Source organism: Pinus tabuliformis, chromosome 5_2, assembly GCF_031772625.1.
Source record: "Pinus tabuliformis cultivar Carrire ecotype Pingquan chromosome 5_2, CPIR1, whole genome shotgun sequence".
Lineage (NCBI taxonomy): Eukaryota > Viridiplantae > Streptophyta > Pinopsida > Pinales > Pinaceae > Pinus > Pinus tabuliformis.
Genome location: NC_142306.1, coordinates 670,362,345 through 670,386,424, shown reverse-complemented (window position 1 = coordinate 670,386,424; position 24,080 = coordinate 670,362,345). Strand labels below are relative to the sequence as shown.

Here is a 24,080-nt window from a genome sequence, read left to right as displayed (position 1 = left end):
TGGAAATGGAGGCCAAAGAATCAGAGCAAGGAAGGGAGCTTGAAGTGGAAGAAACAGTCAAGGCTATTACACAATAACCAGCCTCGATTGTGGAGCCGATGAAGAAATTGTTAGTGCCACAGTCGAGGTTGTTCCACAAAAACTAGCCTCAACTGTGGGGCCAATGGAAGAAGACGGACCAAGGCAAGAGAGACCCGAGGTAGAAGAGATCGTGGAGCCGACAAAGGAAGGAATTATGGACATAATGGATGGGGTGGACACAGTTATACAAGAATCCACCTTTATTAATGACGTGTCAGAGGAAACAGTGCCACTGTCATCTGCTCAAGAAATGTTGGATATTGGCAGTGGTGTCACAAAAGAACCACCACCAACCCATCCAACTCTGGAAAATGTGGAAGAATTAAATCCTGAGGTTGACACTGCTCCACAAGAACCAGTGTCAACCACGGGATAGGAGGCCACACAAGAGGAAGTCTCAGGCCAGAGTGGAATTGTTGTAGATAAGGGAAAAGAGCTCGAGGTCACAGCCGGGACTGGTATAGACTAGGCAGAAAACATTTTTCAGTTTTCTTTTTGTGCCTCCATTCCAAGAGGAGTGAGGGTGTCTCGTTCTCCCTGACGCTCAGAGAAGGAGGTTGTTGTTCCTCCTATTCTGAAGTTTGATGGGTCGATTAAAGGTCCAATTGTTGCTAGTCTGTTGGTTGTGGACTCCCAGCAAGACCGTCCTGAAGGACAGAGGGAGGAAGAACACCCCGCAGAACCACAAGAACAGCAAATGGGTGACGAATGCGTTATTCAGGCAACAGATGCCCCTGGAACCCAAAAGAGAGGAAGGAGCAAGTGCTTCTGAAACAGGGGAACCAGGAAGGGAGATTCTGGTCGAAAAGTCAGTGGACACTCCTCTGGTCAACCCACCACCTGCCAAAACAGCTCAAGAGCAAGTCAAGGTAATTTTTAAGAAGGAAGTAGTTGCTCCCGAGGAAGACAATCCCGACAGATGAACCTGTGGATACTCTCTCTAGTAATCCACCACCTGATAAACCAGTTGCAAGGCTGGTTGAGGTGGTTGTCAAGCAAGAAGTAATCAAGAGAGAGGAACCGAGGGAGGAGAACCCAGCAGAAGGCCCAGTATATATTCCTCCGAGTAATCCACCACCTGTTGAACCAGTTACAGAGCCAGACAAAGTGGTTGTTAAGCAGGAGTGGATAGAATTGTGCAAGCAATGGAGGTCACCCCTTAAAAAGAAATACCAGCTACAATTCAAGGATACGATGCGGTTGAAAACAGAGGTTCGGAGGCTGAGAAGGTAGGTGCATCAACTCAAGAAACAGGTAAGGAACTATAAACAGCACGCTAAGAATCCCAAAGCTACGATGGCCGAGGAAGAAACACAATTAACCAATGTGCTGATGACCTCTGTTGCTACTCAAATGCACCCTATCGAGCACTTGTCCGAAGGCCATGAATTCTCCTTGACAACTAAGATTAAAACTTGGAAATCCACCATGGCCTGCTACCAAAATGAGGTAAAAAGAGTCCAGGAGCAGGCGTCCAAGGCTATTTTCGAATATGTAGAGTGCATGGACATATTACGGCTAAGGTATGCGAAGCAGCAGCTCAAGGTAGAACGGTTGGAAGAACAAGTGATGGAATTGAAGGCTGACAAAGAACAAATGTTCAACCTGGCACAAGAGGTAATGGCATGTCGCCCTCTTGCTTCTAGCTATGACTTATTCTTGCATGAGCAATTTATTTTCTTCTGTTTGAAAAGAATTAAGAAGGATATTAGCCATGCGATTGAGGACGGTGTACAATTCCTTTGTATATTGAGAATCCATGACTTAGCAACCCAACACTTGATGTGTGAGCTCTATCTGCATGGATACCTCCTGCGTGCGGACAAAGAATTTAATCTGGTCCCATATGTGGGGGACATTCATTTAAGGGCTCTTACCTCCTACACTCTCAATCAGATAAACTGGTAGAAGGCTTCTAATACATTTGAGTCAAATCAAAACACGAAGCCTCTTATGATGAGAGGAGAGCACGAACAGTCAGTAACTATGTACAATAAGCACACCACCTTTTTAGAGATCGAGGGAAATAGAGAATGGATGTTGAGGACACAGAGGTGGTGCATTGATCTTTGTGTCAAACAAATAGTCACGTTTCAAGATGAGGCCCTTGACAGTTGTCAGAAAAGGTGGATGATGTCACCCACATCTATCTGGAACAGGGAACCTTTTAGAGCACCAAATTTTGCACAGGCACTAAGTTGAGTGCCAAGATATGTGGCATGCATCCAAACATTTGGGGTCTGGTGGATGGGAATCTGGTTCATGCTCCCATCATTTGGTTGCCAACGGAGCACTATACCCCAGCATATAATGTACCAAATGATTGATGGAAGAAAATTATTCTCTCAGATGGATACAAGGTCCCAGGCACAGACATGGCAGAAGAATATGATCTCGCCCAACTCCACGAGGATCACAGCCGATCTAACCCAGACCTGCGGAGGCGGCAAGCTACATGAGGGCATGCAGAAGGCTAGTTGGGGGGAGATGTTGGGCACCAAATCTGCTTATCTTTCCCTCACATTTCCACCCATCCGTTTATCCTTTTTGCACTAATTGACATGGATTTATTATGATAAACCTATGATGTAACCCTCCTTTTTAATGTCTCTTGGAATATTTAATTGATGAAGTAAAGATACGAGGGTTTTGCCTATGCGAACTACTAAAAATTGTTATGTTCGCAGATTCCGATGAACATGTATCGCTTTCACAACATGTAGCAGCAGTTCCACGATTCACAACAGTTGTTTAGCAATGCTGAGACAACATAACCAACTCACAGCTGTTTTCAAGCCTATTTTGGATCGTTTTTGTTCTCGCTCTCTCAACAACTAGTGGTTTTTTGAACTGTTGTATATTTTGGGCATTTAGTTGCCAGGTTTTGGGGAATATGTTATTACCCATGTATTTTATAAAAGGGGTTTTATTCTTGTGCGAAGGGTTAGCTGCGCAGAGATATGTATTGTAACATCTTCTTTACAGATTAATAAAATACAAGCAATTTTGTTGTTCTATCTCTTGTTGTAAATTAACGTAGCCCTGATTAGAGAGTTAGGCCCACTCTTCTGATCAGGTGATGCGTATTTCCTTTTATGTATGTTGTTTTACTTGTTGTGTTATTTCTTTATTATCGTTACATATCTCTATTGATTGATATGATTCCTTTTAAGTTCTACGATTTAATTTCTATTACTGTTACAGCGATGTTTTGATTTCTTAATCACGAATCCTTGGTTGATGTAAGGCTGTAACCTTGCCCCTACATATACCTTGTGCGTTACCTTGAAAATTGTACGCACCCATATTGATGAATTAATGTAGGAAAGGGTTGAATAGTTTATTCACACTCGGACTCCAATAGTGTGTTGTGGTAAGTGCTTTATCGAGAAATAACTTGAAGGATTTGGAAAAAAAGAAAGAAAAAAAACTCTTGATCTGACATTCAGGAAGAAAGACAAAAGTGGTGTTTTGGTGTGTGAATGTATATGTGGCAGTGTTTTGGTGTGTTGTGGTGTGGGTTGTGATTTATATTGTTTTTGTTCAAAGGAAATATTTCATTTAGAACATATTCTAGTAAAAGGATTACACGTTACTACACATATATCCAGATCCAAGGAGAAGATAATGGAAAATGAAGCTCGTATTGACACTGTGTGACTAAGTACACAAGGTGCAGAGACTAGACAAGAAAATGACAGGGAAAAGAGAATTAAGTTAATAGAACTATGTGTATTTGTAACTGAGGCAATGGATCGAACTGAGGTAAGGACACTAGTGTGTAACACAGATGGACAAAGATGAGCACTAGTGAATCAAGGCAAACTTGGATGCATAGGGACAAAATAATAGAGCTACTAGTGGGAAGATGATAGAGAGACGCAAAGGCATAAATGAAGTGGATGCCAAATGGATGTAACATTTATATCGTGGCAAAACTCAATGAAAAAATAGACAGAGAGTAATGTTAATTCCAAGTGACAGATAGAGGCAGAAGCAGGTTAACAACAAGTGACCTACAGAGGCATAGGTAGATAATGCACAAAAGGCTCAGTGTAACGCATAGAAATTTGAATGATAACTATGGTCGGTTAAATGATGTGTTAAGAAAACAAAAAGTTAAAGAGTAACACATAAAATTTGAATGATAACATATCTTAATGCTTAATTCTTCAAAAGCAAGTGAAAGAGAGTTCGATTGGTTAGAAAAAAATTCCATCAATATTGACAGTCCATTGAAGTTTCTCGAAATGAAAAGTTTGACATTTTCAAAGCTCATTCAAAGAGTATTTAAGATTTTCACTAATCTTTCTCTTTAGCATCCTTATGCAACTACAAATTCCTCGAATTTTGAGCCACACGTGATACTTTACTCATACCACATATTTGCATGCATAGTTTTATCACTCTTTGATTAATTTCTACATAACACTCTTTTAATAAATGCGTCACAAATGAGTTGGGGGAATTTGTTCCCAAATAGTTCGTCCATGCAAAACGAAGAATTAATCAAACCAAAGAGTCATCTAACCTTGGATTTTTTAACAATGTGATAATTATAGCTCTATTATGTTTTATGTTTTGTGAAAGAGGCTATGCTCTCATGGAAGCTACCTCTATGAATCAACATTGACGATTTCAAAGAAATATATATAATCCATTTGAAATATGGTGATTCCTCTCATAATTTTGACATGACTAAATTGTACTCGAAATAGAGACTTTCATGGGGGTGTCACGATTTAGGAATGCAACAAAAATTTGGTTACTATTGGTCTTGTCTTTTATACACTTGCAAGGTCGAGGTTGTCACAATGATTTTTTTTCCTCTATAATTTGTACACATACAATGATATTTCTTTAACTCTTCTGTTGTCATCCAACTAGCATCTTCAATTGGTTGTCCCTTCCATTTGATTAGATATTGATAATATGTTTGTCCTCTAGTTTCTTTGTTACTTGCTTCTCCAAGGCTACTTCCACTTCTCTCTTTGTTGTCCTTGGCATATGTTCCTCCCAATTTAGAGTATGGACTTCCTCATATGTAGGTTCATCTTGTGACTCTGCCTTTGTTTCCTTATATGGATACAAATATGCAACATTAAAGATAGGAGATATTCCAATTCCTTTCGATAGTTCAATCTCATAAGCATTTGAGGAAAACTTCCTTAAAATTTTGTAGGGTCCTATCATTTTCATTTTTAATTGTTATAAGTCCTTACAAGAAATCTTTCTTTCCTTAGGTAAACCATAACTAAATCACCCACTTCGAATTCCTTTTCTCTTATCTTCACATCAACCCTTTGTTTATACTTCCTTCTACTTTTATGTAACCTTTGCTTGACATCTTCCTGCAATTTCTGCATTTGTTCTATAAATTCTTCAGCTTTTTCACTCCTTATCTCTTGTTTTCCCAAATATCTAAGCTCATATACTCCTCTAGCATGCATTCCAAAAACAATCTAAAATGGGCTCATTCCTGTACTCATGTTAGGAGTATCATTGTAAGAAAATTCAACTTTAGCAAGTGCTAAGTCCAACTGTTTTGGATGTTTGTAAACCAAGCTTCTTAATATGTTTCCCAAGCTCCTATTCACCACTTCAATTTTCCCATCTATTTGAGGGTGATAGGTTGAACTAAAACTGAGGTTTGTACCTAACTTCTTCCATAGAGTCCTCCAAAAGTGTCCCACGAACTTAGTATCTCTGTATAAAACAATATTGATAGGCAGCCCATGTAATCTTACAATTTTTGGAGAAAAACAAAGTAGCAATATGAGTTGCATCACTAGTTTTTTTACAAGAAATGAAATGAGCCATTTTCGAATATCTATCCACAACAACATAGATAGAGTCATATCCTCTTTGAGTCTTTGGCAAACCCAAAACAAAATCCATGTTGACCACATCCCAAGAACTGTTTGGTATTGGCAATGGCTGATATAACCCAGTATTTTGGCTCCTTCCTTTGGCATGTTGACAAATCCTTCATTTCTCAGCAAAATTTTTGACATCAGTTTTCATTTTTGGCCAATAATAAAAATCATTCACTTGAGCGAATGTCTCATCCTTCCCAAAGTGTCTAGACAATCCTTGATTATGTTTTTATTTAATCAAATTTTCCCTCATGGAACATTTAGGAATACACAATTTATTGTTTTTGAATAGCAAACCTCCTTGAATCGGGTAGTCTAACCATTGGCTTCTATTATGAATTACGGGATTCTGAACAGCTGCATATATTTCTTTAAAATTTGTATCTTCCTTGTACATGTTAATCATTTCTTCAAATCCCAAAAAACCAATCTTCAACTCCTGCATATCCAAATTCACTCGGCTCAAAGCATCAGCTACTTTATTTGACTTACCGCTTGTGTTCTTAATTAAAAAGACAAAACTTTGTAAGTACTCCACCCACTTAGCGTGCTTTTGGCTCAACTTTGGCTGATTATTTATGAACTATAGTGCATGATTATTAGAATACAAATAAATTCTTTGGGCAACAAGTAATGCCTCCATTTCTTTAAAGCTTGAATAACAACATATAACTCTTTATCATAGGATGAGTACTTCCACTTGGCCTCATTCAACTTTTCACTGAAATAAGCTATAGGTCTTTGCTCCTGACTCTGTACAACTCTAATTTCTACCCCACTAGCATTAGTCTCAACTTGGAAAGTTTTATCAAATCTTGGTAGAGCTAAAATATGGTTTTTAGTAATCTTCTTTTTCAACAGTTTGAAGTTCTGGTCTTCTGCCTCTATCCACTTAAATGGTTGTTTTTTTCCTTTATTGTTTCAACTATCGGTGCACATATCTGACTAAAGCTTCTTATAACCTTTCTATAAAAACTTGCAAGACCATGAAAACTTCTTACCTGAAATACGCTCCTTAGAGTTGGCCAATTCAAATATGCTTGTATCTTTTCTGGGTCCATCTTCAAACCTTCTTCTGAGATTACAAATCCTAGGTAAACGAGATCTTTCTTCATGAAACTACACTTCTTCAAATTTATCAGCAGCTTCTCTTTTTGTAAAGTATTTAAAACCAACTTAAGATGCTCCAAATTCTCTTCTTTACTCTAATTGAAAATTAGAATATCATCAAGATAAACTATCATGAATTTTCCAGCATATTCTTTTAAGACCTCATTCATCAGTCTCATAAATGTACTTGGTGCATTAGTGAGTCCAAAAGGCATCACTAACCATTCATACAACCCACTATTAGTCTTGAACACAGTCTTCCATTCATCCCCCTCTCTAATCCTTATTTGATGGTATCCACTCTTCAAATCTATCTTAGAAAAATACTTTGACCCACTCAAGCAATCCATCAAATCATCCATACGTGGTAAGGGAAATCTATACTTGATAGTAATCTTATTTATTGCTCTAGAATCGATGCACATGTGCCATTCACCATCCTTCTTGGGGCTAAGTATCGTTGGTACTGCACATGGACTTAGGATCTCCTTTATCAGTCCTTTATCCAACAACTCTTGCACCTATCTCCCAACTTCTTCATTTTCTTGAGGAGTTAGCCTATATGCTTCTTTGTTTGGTAAACTCGCACCAGGTATTAAATCTATGTGATGGCTGATACTTCTAATTAGTGGCAATGCATTTGGAAATTCATCAACAATAATGTCGACATAATCATTTAGTAGATTTTTAATTTCCACAGGCAAATTATCTAAATTAGTAGAAGTCAAAATTACCTTGGGTTTACCCACAATAGCAAAATGCATTTCTTTCTCCTTCTTGACTTCTTGCAGCAATTCTTTTCCACTAATCATCAAAACATTTTCCCTAATCGTTCCTTTGTCTGCTCCATCGTTCAAAGGTAACAATGTATGCTTCTTCCCATCCTTCTCTAAGGTATATGTGTTCCTCCTACCATCATGAACAACTTTCCTATCAAACTGCCAAGGTCTCCCCAGCAATATATGGCACACATCCATTGGCATTACATCACACAATACCACATCTTTATATGTACCAATTTGTATATCTACCCAACATTGTTCTGTCACCAAGAGTTGATGTCCTTTCTACAACCAGGACACTTTGTAGGGAGTAGGGTGTAGCATCTTAACCAAACCCAATTTCTACATCATCTCTGTAGAAACAAGATTGTCAGTGCTCCCACTGTCATCACAACCTTGCAACATATCTCTTTAGGCTTGCACTCAATCCTGAATATACTTTTCCTTTGAGCTGGTTCATTGGCTTCTTTTTCTGCCTTTAGAAATATTCTTTTTAAAAATCAAGACTCTCCCACCTCAGGTGGCTCTTCTTTCCCCGTGACCTGAGGGATTTCTTCTTTTGTCTCAACTATATTTACATTCCTTGGATTTGTTGGTTTGTTTAGGGCAATCCCATGACCCATGTCCTAATTCTCCACATGTATAACACTGAATTTCCCCTCCTCGGCTTCTTTCTCTGGATCCAAATCTTCCTCTACCAAACTCTCCTCTCTATGGTGGTCGATTACTGGTCCCTCCTGTTTCATTCGGAGAGTTCTGGAATCTTGGTCTAAAAGCTCTTTTTCCTCTTGCTAGATTTTTACCTCTGTTCTTCTGACTTTGCTTCCTCAACAGTTTCTCCTCTGCATTCAAAGTTGCTTGATAGGCACCTTCAATTGTCTTCAGACTTAGCAAACCGATTTCATCTTGTATATCATATCTCAATCCGTTGATATATCTGGCTACTTTTTCCATGTCATCTTCATCATGTCCTAATCTAATGCTTAGCTTATAAAACTCCTATGTGTACTCTCCAATAGTCATCCCTTTCTGTTTTAAGTTTTGTAATTGTCTAAAAAGATTTAATTGGTAATCCTTGGGCATAAATTTACCTTTCAATTTGCTCACCATTTTATCCCACTGCTTAATCTTGAGTTTTCCCTTCCTTTCTCTAGCTATTTGTAGCTCATCCCACCAAATGGCTGCATGGACCTTCAATCTGGTAGTTGCGAATTTCACCTTCTTTTTATCTTCGACCTCTTCATAGTCAAAATACTTATCGAATGCACTAATCCAATCCATAAGCTCTTCCACATTAAGGTTTCCTTCATACAGAGGTATTTCTACCTTCAGTCTTCCACTTGCTTTTGCCAACATCTTGAGAACTTTTGTTGTTTCACTTTCTTCCCCTTCTTCTTCCTTAGAAGATTCATCTTCAACACTGGCATCTCCCTCATCAGGGACTCTTCTCTAGGAAGTTTCCATCGCCTCAATTCATGTGAAAAGATGTCTAATTTCTTCAAGCAGTACTGCATTGGCTACAGGTCTTCCCTGACCTATGCCAGCTCCTCCTCTCCTCAGTGACATATTTGTTGAAGTTCTGAGAACAATACTCTAAGCCTTCCTCTAATACCAAATGATGGCAAGCTGACCCGCCAATACTCCGTTCCCAAAAACTTATGTCTCAAAAAACTTTTACCAGACACAGTGCTTTTGAGAGGTTGGAAAATTCAATTTTTAGAGGACTTTCCCTAGGTATTTTTTCGAGTTTGATGACTCAACAGAAAGTAGACATACAGGGCTACTTGACCCAGCAATCAAAGTTAGAAATGAGCTCCTAAAAGCTAGTTAAAAACAGTCCTGAACCGGTATGACACTTTTGTAGGATGGCACGACCTTTCTATCTCAGGCGCGACCCTTCTGCTGTTGGCGCGACTCACAGTGTGTCCGTTCTATTCCATGCATGACCCATGGTGCAATCCTTCTGTGACTAAAGGTTTTTGTTTTCTCAGGGCGATTTCAAGCAAGAAAAAACATAGAAATTTGAGAATTATTTAGATCTATCATTTAGAAAACATGCAATTAGGATAAAATACTCATAGCACTGAGAAGATCTATAGATCGATCTCATTTGGATGCAAAATTCCCAAAAATACACAATTTACTAGATATGAATCTACAGGGTTCCATCATTAAACTACAGCAAAAAGATTTTTCATCAATTGAAGCAAACAATTTCTTGACATAAGATGACATCAGATACACCATGAAACTCCACTAAATCAATTTTGAAAAGAAAAGTTACAATCAGAAAAATTGTTCTGGCTCTTGTTGACCTGATCTACATTCAGCTTTTTCTCAAAAATGAGTTTTTCTCTTTTCTAATGCCCCTCTCTAAATTCGAATTTCTCAAACAACCTAATCCCTATTTAATTGGCCTAGCACACACCTAAGCTAACAAAATCTATCACTTCACTCCTAATTTGGGCACTCCAATAACTTTTACAAAAAAATAATAAATAAGAACATTTAAGAGATCCAACCCTCTTTAGTAAATAATTTTGACTGGTCAAGTCAAAGGTAATTTATCTCATTTGATGCTTGTGCATCAATGTGTTCAATAAAACTCCCACCCATTAGACACCTCGAGATCGAAATCATTTATGTGTGAAACTTGAGTTGAGCCAAGTCAACCAACTATCAAATGTTTGTATTAAGGGTTAGGTTATTCGACATTGTACATCTACCTGTCTCTTTTGCACATCTTGACCTGGATTCGAGCAAACGAGAAAACATTGTAATGCATACGAACTTACACTCTTAAATGGGAATGTGGAAAAGTGAAGTAATCATTCTTTTTCCAGAACCTTGGAAAGATACGAAGTTCCATGCTGACGAGACTTACAATATTGACATCATTTGACATTACATGGTGTTATATGGAATTATATGGCAGCATTATTCTCATTGGACAGTATTTTGGTTATATGGTGCATATTGACAACATTAATAGATTGACCACTTTACATAGTTATTGATAATGATCAATTACAAGGTTCATTTGTTTTAAATCTCTTTTTGCCACATGCTAAAACACACAAATGCCAACAATGAGTTATGACATCAAAGAATGAACAAGAAATAATGTTAACAATACTTGCAACGAGAGTTATAATGTGGAAAGAGGGATTGAAGAATGAACAACATGTAAAGAGATGATTTCCCTTTTAGCAACAGTCGTCCATCAAGTAGTCAAAGAAGACTAAGTCATCATGGTAAAAGAATTTTTGTAAGTTTCAGGTACAGGTACCCATTTTCTACAAGTTGTTCAGGCTATGTGGACTGTACACTCATATCAAGAGTAAATACATTGAGAAATATCCTATGATGTTATTGGCAGCATTACCCATATTTGCAAATATTATAGAGAATTACGGTAGAAGGCTCGTGAGAAACTACGTTGGTTTCAAGATCATCACGGATTATTATTTTGTTGGCAGAAGGTTGAAGCAAGGCCTGTTATTTTATTAATGAAAACCAAAGAGTATTCTAAAGTTTTAACTCTCATTTATGGTCTAGTAAAGGAGGTTAGGAGGCTGGATGATAAGTTTCTTCTTATTGATATCATTTTATTGGAAAGTAAATTTCATTTCTCTCTTAGAAATCTTCCAAAGACTAAGGTTGCCCTAACGCAACCAAAACAGTAGTGAATGCAATATACATTCCACCTGCAAAAAAATGGACTATTGATCTTCAAATTGGAATTCTTCACGCCGAGGAGAAGGATTATAAAATAAGTTTCAGCCACTTCTTTGAGGTTTTTGAGGATTTTAATGCTCTTGAGGATTCTACTGCAAATTTATTTTGAAGTACATGCTCTTGTGCAAGATGATGATGCTGTTGATCTCAATGCTTCAAAGGCAGGCTTGCTCTATAAAGGAGTGGAATTGGATGCCATGAAATCTATTGTTGATGCACACTCAAAACGCTCTTTGAAATATTTTGAATATGCACTTGAAACTTACGAGGGACAACTGGAGGAAGATCTTGTTGTTCATAGGCACCTGTCTTGTTTGTATGACACCACCCTTCTAGAGCAGAACCTCTATCATTTGATCGAATCTTATTCAAGGGTTGAAATGGTATCATATTTCTGATTTTATTATATTACCCATGGATATTGTGTAAAAGAAGCTCTCTCACATGTTTTTGGACAAAAAAATTGTTGGAACTCTTGATTAGGGTGTAGGTTGTCTTATTATTTTTCATGATCCAAAGCCAGAAGGTATTTTCTCCTCCATTTTGGAAATATTTCAAACAATAGCAAAAATTATAGACGGAATTTACCTAAAGTTAGCAAATATTATGGCCTATGTTAAGCTTATTTGGTTGCCTCTATATGTCAAAACTCAATGGCTTAGATTTTTGTCAATGCCTTTGGTTATATTGAAAATAACCAAAGATGTTGATGTTATTATTTTATATGATCTTATGAAAAATGCAACATGAGAAATTATGGATTTTTCAAATGTTATAAAGATAAGTGAACAAGAGAACGTATTGCTAGTTTAAGGTGAAGATCCTATTGATGATGTTGTTGTACACAAAATTTTCCATCTTAATATCAAACTATTGGTTGTCCATATTACACAAATGAGTCTATTTTGAGCTTCTTAATGGGTCTGGACTATTTACATAGGGAGTTAAGTCTCCAAACCCCTTGTCATTTATGTCAAAGAGGGAGGTAAGCAGAGGTATGGAATATAATGTTATTTTTGGACCAAAAGGAGGAGGAACACAGTGTTTCCATCAATTCCAAAGGGGGGTATTGATGGCATTGTTTTCATTGATGGAAAAAGAGCAACAAATTAAATGTTGATGCATTGAGTTATGACATTATACTTGTTGAGTGGCTCTATGAGAAATGTTGTAAAGATCAGTGTTGCATAGATACTAAGGAAAATTTGGTGATATATTGCAAGATATGTTGTCGAGGGCTATGTTTTTGAGTTGGCATGTAGCAAAGATACTAGGGAAAAGTTGGTGATATATTGCAAGATATGTTGTTGAGTTGGCCTGTTGTAGAAAATAGAGATGGAGTTATGCTTGTTGTTGTTATTGGTGGATACACATTTGATGGGGAGTTGTGATGCTTGTGAGAAGCAAGGCATATGCTTATGTTGTTACTGAATTGTTCATAAGTATATTGATGGCAAGGCATGTCAAGTTGATTGCACAGTTAATGTTTGCACAAATGAATAGGAGCAACAAGGTATGCAACAGATAGGTATTTAATACTTGTTGTTATAATTTCTTGATAAAAGTGTGTGTGAGAAGTATCAACTAAGGTATGGCCTAGTTGGATGGAGATGCTTGTGTTAATAATTATGGTGCAGTGATGTAATTCTTGTTGGTTTCATAAGCTCATGTTATGATATTCATGCTTGGTGTATTGTACTTGTTGAGAAATGTTAATGAATTATACTTGAAAGACATAGTTGTGATGTAAGGAAAAGGAGCAGCAGCAAGGTATGTTTGATTCTTATGAGCAGCAAGGTAGAACAGAAAATGTTGCAAAGATTATTATGTAACATATATTAGTTGAAGAGGTGCAAGGCAAGGCTTGTTATTGGACTGCTTGGATATTCTTATGATGTTATGTTACTATATTGTTGATCATTTTTGTGTTTGATGGCAAAGTATGTTACAAGGTATGTTGCAGGCTATCTTAATCAGACTATTGAACTTGTTATCTTGAGGCATGCTTGTGATCTTTGTTATTCTTGTGATGCTTGGAGATGTTGGTGAGCTAGTGATAGATGTTGGTTTGCTTATATTTCTATATGTGTCTGATGGTTGAGCTGAGATGTTGTAATGCAAGGCAAAGGCAAAGGCAAAGATATAAGGCAAATACAAAGGAAAATGCATGAAGATTGTTGTTATGCTTGGAATTTTGTGATGTGTTATAGTTGTTGATATATTATTAATGTATGTTGCAAATATTATGGTTGCTATGCTTGCTAATGTAATAATTACCAATCGCTAAAAATAATATTTTGTGAAGAATTTATTTATTTTAAGATTCAAAATCTCGAAAGGTGTGAAACAAATGAGTGGAACGCTAAGAGACACGTATTTTCACTTCATATTCATGTTTGGAATACCAACAGCCATCAAATATTGTCTATAAAAATGTGTGGGATTGCAAGGAAAAATGGTTAGAGAGTTAGAGAATGTGAGAGTTGATTGAGTTGTTCTTCATTAATTACTTGGAACCTATATAGAGTTGACATGAAGCATATTTGAGGAGAAGAAGAAGCATAGAAAGACATTGAGGTTTGTAGAGTTATAGACCAGGTAAAACAACATATTGTTTATTGTCTGTATTAGGGGATTATATTCTCCTTTCAAGTTGTAGCTTGATAAATAACAGGTTGGCACCTTTTGAGGTAGAAGCCTTTTGTGGGTTGCAGCATGCAGAAAACTTGGGGGAGTTAGAGCTTCCTTGCATGTTGTAGCTTGCAGAAAATTTGAGGTAACAACCTCTTGTAGGTTGGAGCCTGTAGAAAATCAGATGTGATAAGGGAGTAGGAACTTGCCTTTATAAAAAATTTATGGTTTTCTCTCGTTATTGTTTTCAACCTATATCTAGTGTTCACATGTGATGATCTTGTGTGTTGACTTTATGTTGTCATGAAGTTTTTTATGAAATTATTTACATGTTAGGTGTTGGTTATATATTAAATATATTGGCCATAAGGTGTATGTTGCTCATTTAATAGTTTAGTCAATCAGTTAAAATAATAAGAATTTAACGTCTAGGAATGTACTAAATTGATTCACCCCCCTCTTAGGTTGGTTAAGTTCTCATCAATTGGTATCAGATTCGGTTCCTTTTGTGTAAGTCTGACAGCTAGAAGGTTTATCTATTTGATTCTTGCACTATCAACGTGTACCTATGCTTAGTGTGGCAAACTCTCATGAATGGAGAGATAAGGTAAAAGCGGAACTGATAGCGTATGGACCTGGTGTATGGAAGTGAGTATGTGATGGTTACTATAAAGACTCTTCCTTTGTGCAAGAACAATAGTGGAATGCTCAAGAAAAACGTATAAGGTATAACAAGCTTTATAAGAAGGATCTTGAGATAGTGATAGATCTAAAATCTATAAAAGAAATTTGAGATAAATTGCAGCTTATGCATGAAGAAGATACTAGTACTAGCAGCATAGAAAAGGAGAAGAAAAAGATAAAGAAGAAAAATGTTTCTCAAAAGAAAAGTATTTAGTTAAATAATACCTTTGCATGCCTGCATGTACCTGATTCTCATGAATAAAATACAAATGAACATCAAGCTAAGCTTGACTCAACATTGGTGGAAATAGACAAACTTGCAAATGAGAGTAGAGACCATAAGAAACTATTGCAAATATGTGATGAAAGAGAATATGAATTCAAGGAGGAAATTATGAACCTAAAGACACAACTTGAAGAAGCAAGGAGAATAGAGGAGGTGATGACCAATCAATTAAAGGAGAAAGAGGTACAGTGTGAAAGATTAGAGCTTGAGATTGTCGCAACTAGAAGCGAGCTAGATGAAAAGGACATATTATATAGAAGGATAGAAGAGGATGTTGTTTCCATGAAGAACTCATAAAAGTGCAATAAATCAAAGGCAACCATTAAATAAAATACAACATCATCAAAAAGACTTGTAGGAGAAGGGACAAGTAGCATGATTAGAAAGGAAATAAACAAAGGCAAGCAACATAAACAAAATGGAAAGAAAGAGTCTTATGCAAGAATTTCATTTGTTCCTAGAGATGAATTGAGAAAATTTGGAAAATCCCAAAGGAGATCCTTTGCTTCCTTGAAAGATATCAAATGTTTTTCTTTCCATGAACATGGACATGTAGCAGCAGAATGTAAGAGAAAGAAAAACAAGACCAGTCAGCATAAGATGCAACAAAAAAAGAAAATTCCCTCAAGAAAGCAAGCAGAGAAGACAACCATCCACTAAGTACACTAACTATTTGTATGGCTATTGTTATTTGTGCAATGAATTTGGACATAAATCCATTGAATGCAAAATGTATGTAAAAAAAAGTAGAAATGAATTAAGAAAACACATACCATTTGTTTCATTTCTTGGTCATATAAAATGTTATTTGTGTAGCAATCTTGGCCACATGTCCAAACATTGCAAGTCGATATATACCCTAAAGAGCTCTAGACATAATATGGAAGCCACTCCAAGCAAATCAAACAATGAGTCAAAGAGAAATGTAGACGAAAGAAGGCATGCCACTCAAGTATGTAAGAGGAAGAAAAATGAGCAGCCTGTTACTTCAATGATAAAGTGAAGTCAGCCTAGTCTCAGAGGGAGATGCTCATGAAATAAATGAAGAATATTGTTTAAAACAATGTTAAAGAAGCAACATGTTAGGGGGAGAGTAGACCCTAGAATGTCTTGAAAGAATTGTTTAAAGAAATCCAAAATCAAAGAACAGTGAGCATTATCTACAAAATATATTCAACAAGAAAGTTAGAATGATAATGAAGAAGAAACAAACATAAATATTCATTTATCAATCTACAATGATTAAAATATCAGGGGACAGAAAAATTTTGGAGAGATTAGTAGAACATGTTTCATTTGTAGCATTACAACTTCTTAAAAGGTTCACACAAGCAAAATAATAGGAACATACCTGAATGGCTCTTTGAATTGCAAGTTTCTTTGTAAAGATTCAATGAACAAAAATTACATGTAGAGTCTTACAACTATAATTGAAGAGATGGGAGACCAGGATTGATCTTATTACAAGGCTTATATAGAGTTCAAATATTGAACAACAAGACTAGTTACACAAACCACACTATTGTTTCCTAGACAGACTTCTCCCTCGACCTCTTGAAGAATTGGAAGTGCATTTGACTCTTGTTTATGTTTACCATAGATACCAATTTTCATTGCAATGAATACAATGAGCTTAGGTGTAAGCATCAATCAAAGACAGGTTATCAGTACTACAAAAACTTGCAATTGTGTATAGTTCTTGATACTATGACACCCATTATACATAAGTGCATTATAGAGAAAAAAACTTGAAGTATTTGGCATCAAGCTAAAAAAAAAACCTCTTAATTTGACATTTAGGAAGAAAGACAAAAGTGGTGTTGTGGTGTGTTAATGTATATGTGGTGGTGTTGTGGTGTGTTAATGTATATGTAGTGGTGTTGTGGTGTGTGTTGTGATCTATATTTAGTTTATATTCAAAGGAAGTATTTCATTTAGAACATACTTTGGTAAAAATATCACACATTACTACACATATATCCTGATCTAGTACGAAGACAACAGAAAATGAAGCATGGATTCACACTGTGTGACTAGTTACACAAGGTGGAGACACTAAAAAAGAAAATAATGGGGCAAAGAGAATTAAGTGAATAGAACTATGATCCAATTTAGATGGGTATGCTATGGGGGTGGTCTTGATGCAAGGAAGAAGGCATGTATGCTACCATTTTGAAGTATTTCATGGGGTGGTTCTTAACTACCCTACCTATGACTAGGAGCTCTATGCCATGGTGTAAATCATGAAGAAGTGGAAGCACTATCTGATGGGAAAGGAGATTTTATTCCACACAAATCACTAGCCATTACAATACTTGAAGGCTCGGAGTAAGCTACAGCAAACCAAGCATTACAAGTGGATGGGGTTTCTACAACAGTTTGATTTGGTAATGAAGTACAAGAAGGGAAGCACAAACAAGTTGGTTGACATGCTTTCAAGGCCACCCACATCAAAGATCACAATTTTTGGGGTTCTTATGCACATGGAGCCATTTACCATTGATGCATATAGAGAGGCATATTCAAAGGATGAGGACTTCAAGGAGATGTATCAGTAGTTGCAAAGTCAGAGTCATGTGCATGATCGTGACATCATCATTAATCACCACCTCCAAGATGGGTTACTCTACAGGATGGATAAGTTATGTGTTCATAAAGGTAATTGATTGAAGATGATTAGAGAGGCTCACACATCCACGGTTTCTGCTCACTTTGGTGTAGGAAAGATCATGGCCAACTTGCAGAGGTATGTGTCTTGGCCCAAGACGCAAGATCAGGTAGCTAGGTTTATAAGAGGATGCATGTTTTTTATTAACCAAAAAGTGTAGCAATAGGAAACAGACTCTATATCATCCCTTACCTATACCTACTCGTCCTTGGGAAATATTTTCCATGGACTTTGTGGGAGGTTTACCAATAACTAGGAAGGGATATGACTACATGTTCATGGTATTTGACAAGTTCAGCAAGATGTGTGTTATGATACCCTGTAAAAAGATCATCGGCGAGAAATAAGAAGAAAACTTGTTCTTTGGACAAGTCCAGGTGCACTTAGGGATACAAAGGAGCATCATTTTAGATAGGGATATAATATTTCTCAGTGCATTATGGACTACATTGTGGGAGAAGATGGACACGGAGTTGAAGAGATCTACAACATTCCATCCATAAACAGATGCACAGATAGAAGTAGTCAATAGGACTTTGGTGCAACTTCTCAGGGGACATAACCAGAAGAATTTGAAGATATGGGATGAAAATATGGTATATATACAACATTCTTACAACAGATCAATCCACACTTCTATAGGAAAATCTCCATTTTAAACTTGTTTTATATATTTTTTTCCTTCACCTTTGGACATTGCATATGGGCAGCAAGGAAGAGTGAGGGAAGATCTTAGATGCTTTGAGGGCTAAAAAAAGTATACAAAAGATTAGGTGGATCCATATACATACACAAGAGATATTGCAGAAGTCGTAGGAGAAGTATAATGCCATGCATGATCAACATAGAACAAAGAAATTGTTCAAGGTGGGAGACAAAGTATGGCTACAGTTGAACAAGGAGAAGTTGTAAGGGCCTGATAAGAAAATCAAGGCTTTGAGGTATGGTCCCTTTGAGATACTGGAAAAGGTGGGTGATAATTCCTATCGACTCAGTTTACCACCATATATGCACATTTACTCAGTTGTGAATGTAGAGAAATTGAAACTCTATGAGCCTCCCATGCTAGATCAGGAAGAGGAATAGGTCCTACCTTCTATGGAGGACTTGGCACCATACACTCAAGCAGAGTTTATAGAAGATACGGTTTTGTAGAAGAGGTCTAGAACTATAAAACAAGGGCAGCATGACCTTGGTATATTGGGTTGAAAGGAAAACTTCCATCCAAAGCTAAATGGTACACCAAAGAGAAGGTGGAGGAAAAATTTCCTCACCTCATTCAGTAAAAGATTTTGGGGACCAAAAGCCTCCCAAAATGGGGAGGTATGATCCAGATTGGATCACTCTCGATGCATTCAAAGTGGAAAAAGTGAAGGAATCATCACACCGGAGCATTTTTACCGTCAGGACCTAATTTGGCAAAACGAGGTTTGAAACCTTCTAGGAGCATTTTGAGGCATCAAATGACGTTTTCTTGGTGGTAAAATTTGTCACTATAGTGTAGTGCATTTTCATGCTATTCTACACATAAATATTCATCGAAAAGGTGCTAGCCACGTGATTATGATGTAAAAGACTCTAGAAGAGTCTATATTATAACTCTGGTTAAGATTGAGGTAGTCAAACTTAACCACTAGTAGGCTATCGGGTTGTGTTATAACCGAGTCACTTGGAAGAAGAGACATTCCATTCTTTTGAGTGCATTTGTTCCATAAACAAGCAAAAATAGCCAAAAGGGATAGGATGTAGAGCACACACAGAGGATTTTTCACTGTCGCAGTCCATGGGCCACAAGCCATACTGCATTGTACTTGTAGCCATATTTCCAGGCAAAGAAAGAAAGTGAATCAGCCTCACCTTCTAGCTGGGTTTTCTCACGAAAGGGTTTCCCAAAGAAATTTTTTTACCTTATGTGTATTTGAGCTTCTATTTTGTCGTTCTCTATTTTCTGCGTAACGTTTATTTGCATGCATGCATTATTCACAATGAAATCTAGAGATCTAGAGATCTAATAAAACTGTAATAGTGTAGAATTTCATATTTTAATTATAATTTTATTAGATATGTTGGGACAAACCGTCCATTGGAATATCCAAGGTAGTTTATGGATCAAAGTATGTGTATTTGTAACTGAGGCAAGGACTCTAGTATGTAACGCAAATGGACAGAGATGAGTATCAGGGCATCAAGGTAGAATTGGACGCAGAGGGACAGAGGAATAGAGCTACCATCACATAGGAAGAAATGGCATGGATGCCAAATGGATGTAACATTTATATCATGGAAGAACTCAGTGACAAAACCAAGAGAGAGTAATGTTAAGGTAACGTGATAGATAGAGGCAGAAACAGGCTAATGCCAAGTCACCGACAGAGGCAGAGGCAGATAGTGCTCAAAAGGCTCAGCGTAATGCCTAGAAATTTGAATGAAAACGATGGTCGATTAAACGATGTGTTAAGAAAACAAAAAGTTAAAGAGAACGCTCAAAATTTAAATGATAATGTATCTAAATGGTTAGGTCTTCAAACACATGTGACATAGAATTTGGTTGGTTAGAAAAGAGTTTCCATCAATATTTGTCAATCGGTTGAAGTTGCTCGAAATGAGAAGCGTGGAATTTTCAAAGCTCATCAAAAAGTATTCAAGAGTTTTCACTAGCGATTCTCTTAGCATCCTTTCGCAAATGTGACTTCCTCAAATGTTGAACCACATGTGCTACTTTACTCAGACCACATATTCACATGCAAAGTTTTTTCACTCTTTGATTAAGTTATGCATAACACAAGTCAAATTGGTTTTAATAATTGTGTAACAAATGAGGTGGTGGAATTTGTTCCGAGAGAGTTCGTCAATGGAAAACATATAATTAATCAAACCGAAGAGTCATCTAACCTTGGACTTTTAACAATATGATCATTAAATCTCTATTGTGTTTTAAGTTTTGTGAGAGAGGTTATGCTCTCATGGAAGCTACCTCTATGAATCCAGATCGATGCTATCAAAGAAATATATATAATCTATTCGAAACACGATGATTCCTCTCATAATTTTGACTCGACTAAATTGTACTCAAAGTAGATACTTGCATGGGGGAGTCATGATTTAGGAACGCAACAAAAATTTGATTATTGTTGGTCATGTCTTTATCCACTTGGAAGGTCGAGGCTATCACCATGAATTTTTTTTTCCTTTGTAATGTGTACACATGCAAGGGAACTCACACATGGATGATGGTAGATATATTGGAACGATCTTCAAAAAGGATTATCGTATGGTATCATATCATTGGCGTTGGAGGTGATATGGTGGCATAATATTGATGTATATTTTGGCAGCAGTGGTATTCATTTTATTGGTCAGCATTAAACAATATTGTGGCAGCAATGTTATTGTATAATGGCAAGTCGATATATTATTGGAAGGGGAAATGTTAATTTTATTGGCAGCATATTGGCAGAATTGGTGGTGTTGATATATTGTTTGATGCGTTGAATAGAACTCCCACCCATTGGACACCTTGAGATTGAAACTGTTGATGTGTGTAACCTGAGTTGAGCCAATCATCCAAGTATCAAAGGTTTGTATTAAGGGTTAGGTTATTCAACATTATACTCTACCTATCTCTTTTGCACGGCTTGACACAGATTCGACAAAACGAGTAAACATTGTAACGCATGCGAACTTACACCCTTAAATGGGAACATGGAAAAGTGAATTAATAATTCTTTGTCCAAAACCTTGGAAAGGTATGAAGTTCCACGCCAATGAGACTTACAAAATTGACATCATTTGACATTACATGGCATTATATGGAGTTATATGGTGTCATTATTATCATCGAGTAGTATTTTGGTTATAGGGTGCATATTGACCTCATTACTATATTGACAAGTTTACAGAGTTATTGATAATGAGTAGTTATGAGGTTCAATTTTTTTTAAATCTCTTTTCACCACATGCCAAAATGCATAAATTCAAACATTGGGTTTGACATCAAAGAATGAATAAAATGTAATGTTAACAATACTTGCAACGAGAGTTTTAATGTGAATAAAGGGATCGAAGAATGAACAAAACGTAAAGAGACGAGTTCCCTTTTAGTGGCAATCATCCATCGAGTAGTCAAAGCAGCCTCTGTTAGCATGGTAAAAGAAGTTGTGTCAGTTTCGGGTACAACTATCTGTTTGTTGAAGGTCGTCCAAGCTTTGTGGACCGTAAACACATATTAACAATAAATACATTGAGAAATATCCTACGGCGCTATTGACAACATTACCCATATTATGGTGCAAGTATTATAGAGAATTATTGTCCAAGGCTCGTGAGAAACTGCGTCGGTTTCAAGATCACCAGGGATTTTTTTTTGGTAGAAGGTTAAAGTAAGACTTGTTGTTTTATTAATGAAAACCAAGGAGCTTTTTGAAGCTTGAACTCTCATTTATGGTTTAGTCAAAGAAGTTAGGAGGTTGGATGATAAGTTGCTTCTTGTTGATATTGGTTGGAGAGTAAACTCCATTTCACTTTAGAAATATTCCAAATACTAAGGTTGTCCTAACAGCGACTAGAACAATGGTGAATGTGATATACATTCCACCTGCTCAACAAGGGACTATTTATCTTCAGAGTGGAATTGTTCATGTCAAGGAGGAGGATTATAAAATGGTTCCAGCCACTTCTTTGAGGCATTTGAGGCTTTTAATGCTCTTGAGGATTCTAGTGCAGCATTTAGTTTGAAGTACATGCTCTTATGCAAGATGATGATGTCATTAATCTCATTGCTTCAAAGGCAGGATTGCACTATATGGGAGTGGAATTGGATACCATGAAATTTGTTGTTGATGCACACTCAAAGCACTCTATGAAATATTTTGAAGATGCACTTAAAACTTACGAGGCACAACTAGAGGAAGATCCTATTATTCACAAACACATCTTATTTATATTCCACCACCCTTTTGGAGCAGAACCTTTATCATTTGATTGCATCTTATTCAAGGGTTGAAATGGTAGCATATATATAATTTGATTGCATTACCCATGGATATTGTGGAAAAGAAGCTCTCTCACATGATTTTGGACAAAAAAAATTATTGGAACTCTTGATCACACTGTGAGTTGTCTTATTATTTCTCACGATCCAAAGCCAGAAGGCATTTTCTCCTCCATTTTGGAAACAATTTCAAACATTAGCAAAATTTGTAGATAGAGTTTACCTAAAGTCGGCAAATATTATGGCCTAAGCTAATCTTATTCAGTTCCCTTTGTATGTCAAAAATTAGTGACTTAGATTTATGTCAAGACATCTGGCTGCAATGAAAATAACCAAAGATGTTGATGTTATTCTTTCATATGATCTTATGAAAGATGCAACCCAAGTAGGTATGGATTTTTCAAATATTATAAAGATGAGCAAGAAAATGTATTGCTAGTTGAAGGTGAATATCCTTATGATGATGTTATTGTACACAAAAATTTTCTTTTGAATATCAAACTATTGGTTGTCCATATTACGCAAAGGAGTCTATTTTGAGCTTATTAATGGGTCTAAACTATTTACATAGGGATTTAAGTCTCCAAACCCCTTACCATTGATGTCAAAGGGGGAGGTAAGAAGAGATATGGAGTATAATTTTTTTTGCACCAAAAGGAGGAGGAACACAGTGTTGTCATCAATGCCAAAGGGGGATGTTGATGGCATTGTTGTCATTAATGGCAAAATAGTAGCAAAGACAATGTTGATGCATTCAGTTATGGTGTTGTACTTCTGTGAGAGTTGCAAATATCAGTGTTGCAGAGATACTAAGGCAAAGTGTGTGATATGTCGCAAGATATGTTGCAAAGGGCTATGTTGTTGAGTTGGCATGTTGCAGAGAACAAATATGGGGGTATGCTTGTTGTTGTTATTGATGGATTCACATTTGATGAGAATTTGTGATCCTTGTGAGTAGCAAAGCATATGCTTATGTTGTTATTGAACTGTTCACAACTATATTGATGGTAAGGCATGTGGAGTTGATTGCTTAGTTACCGTATGCACAAATAAACGGGAGCAACAAGGTATGCATCTGATAAGTATTGTAATACTTATTGATATACTTGCTTGATATAAGTGTGTGTAAGAAGGTGTAGGTGAGAGGTATGGCCTAATTGGATAGAGATGCTTGTGTTGATACTTATGGTGTAGTGATGCAATTCTTGTTGGTTGCATAGCTCATGTTATGATA

At 36.7% G+C, this 24,080-nt stretch overlaps 2 pseudogenes; both read left to right on the top strand.

Annotated features, from left to right (window-relative positions):
* The first annotated feature begins 1,377 nt into the window (after positions 1-1,377).
* Positions 1,378-12,337, top strand: LOC149160864 (26S proteasome non-ATPase regulatory subunit 11 homolog pseudogene; annotated as a pseudogene).
* A 700-nt stretch (positions 12,338-13,037) lies between these two features.
* Positions 13,038-23,096, top strand: LOC149160863 (26S proteasome non-ATPase regulatory subunit 11 homolog pseudogene; annotated as a pseudogene).
* Positions 23,097-24,080: the final 984 nt, after the last annotated feature.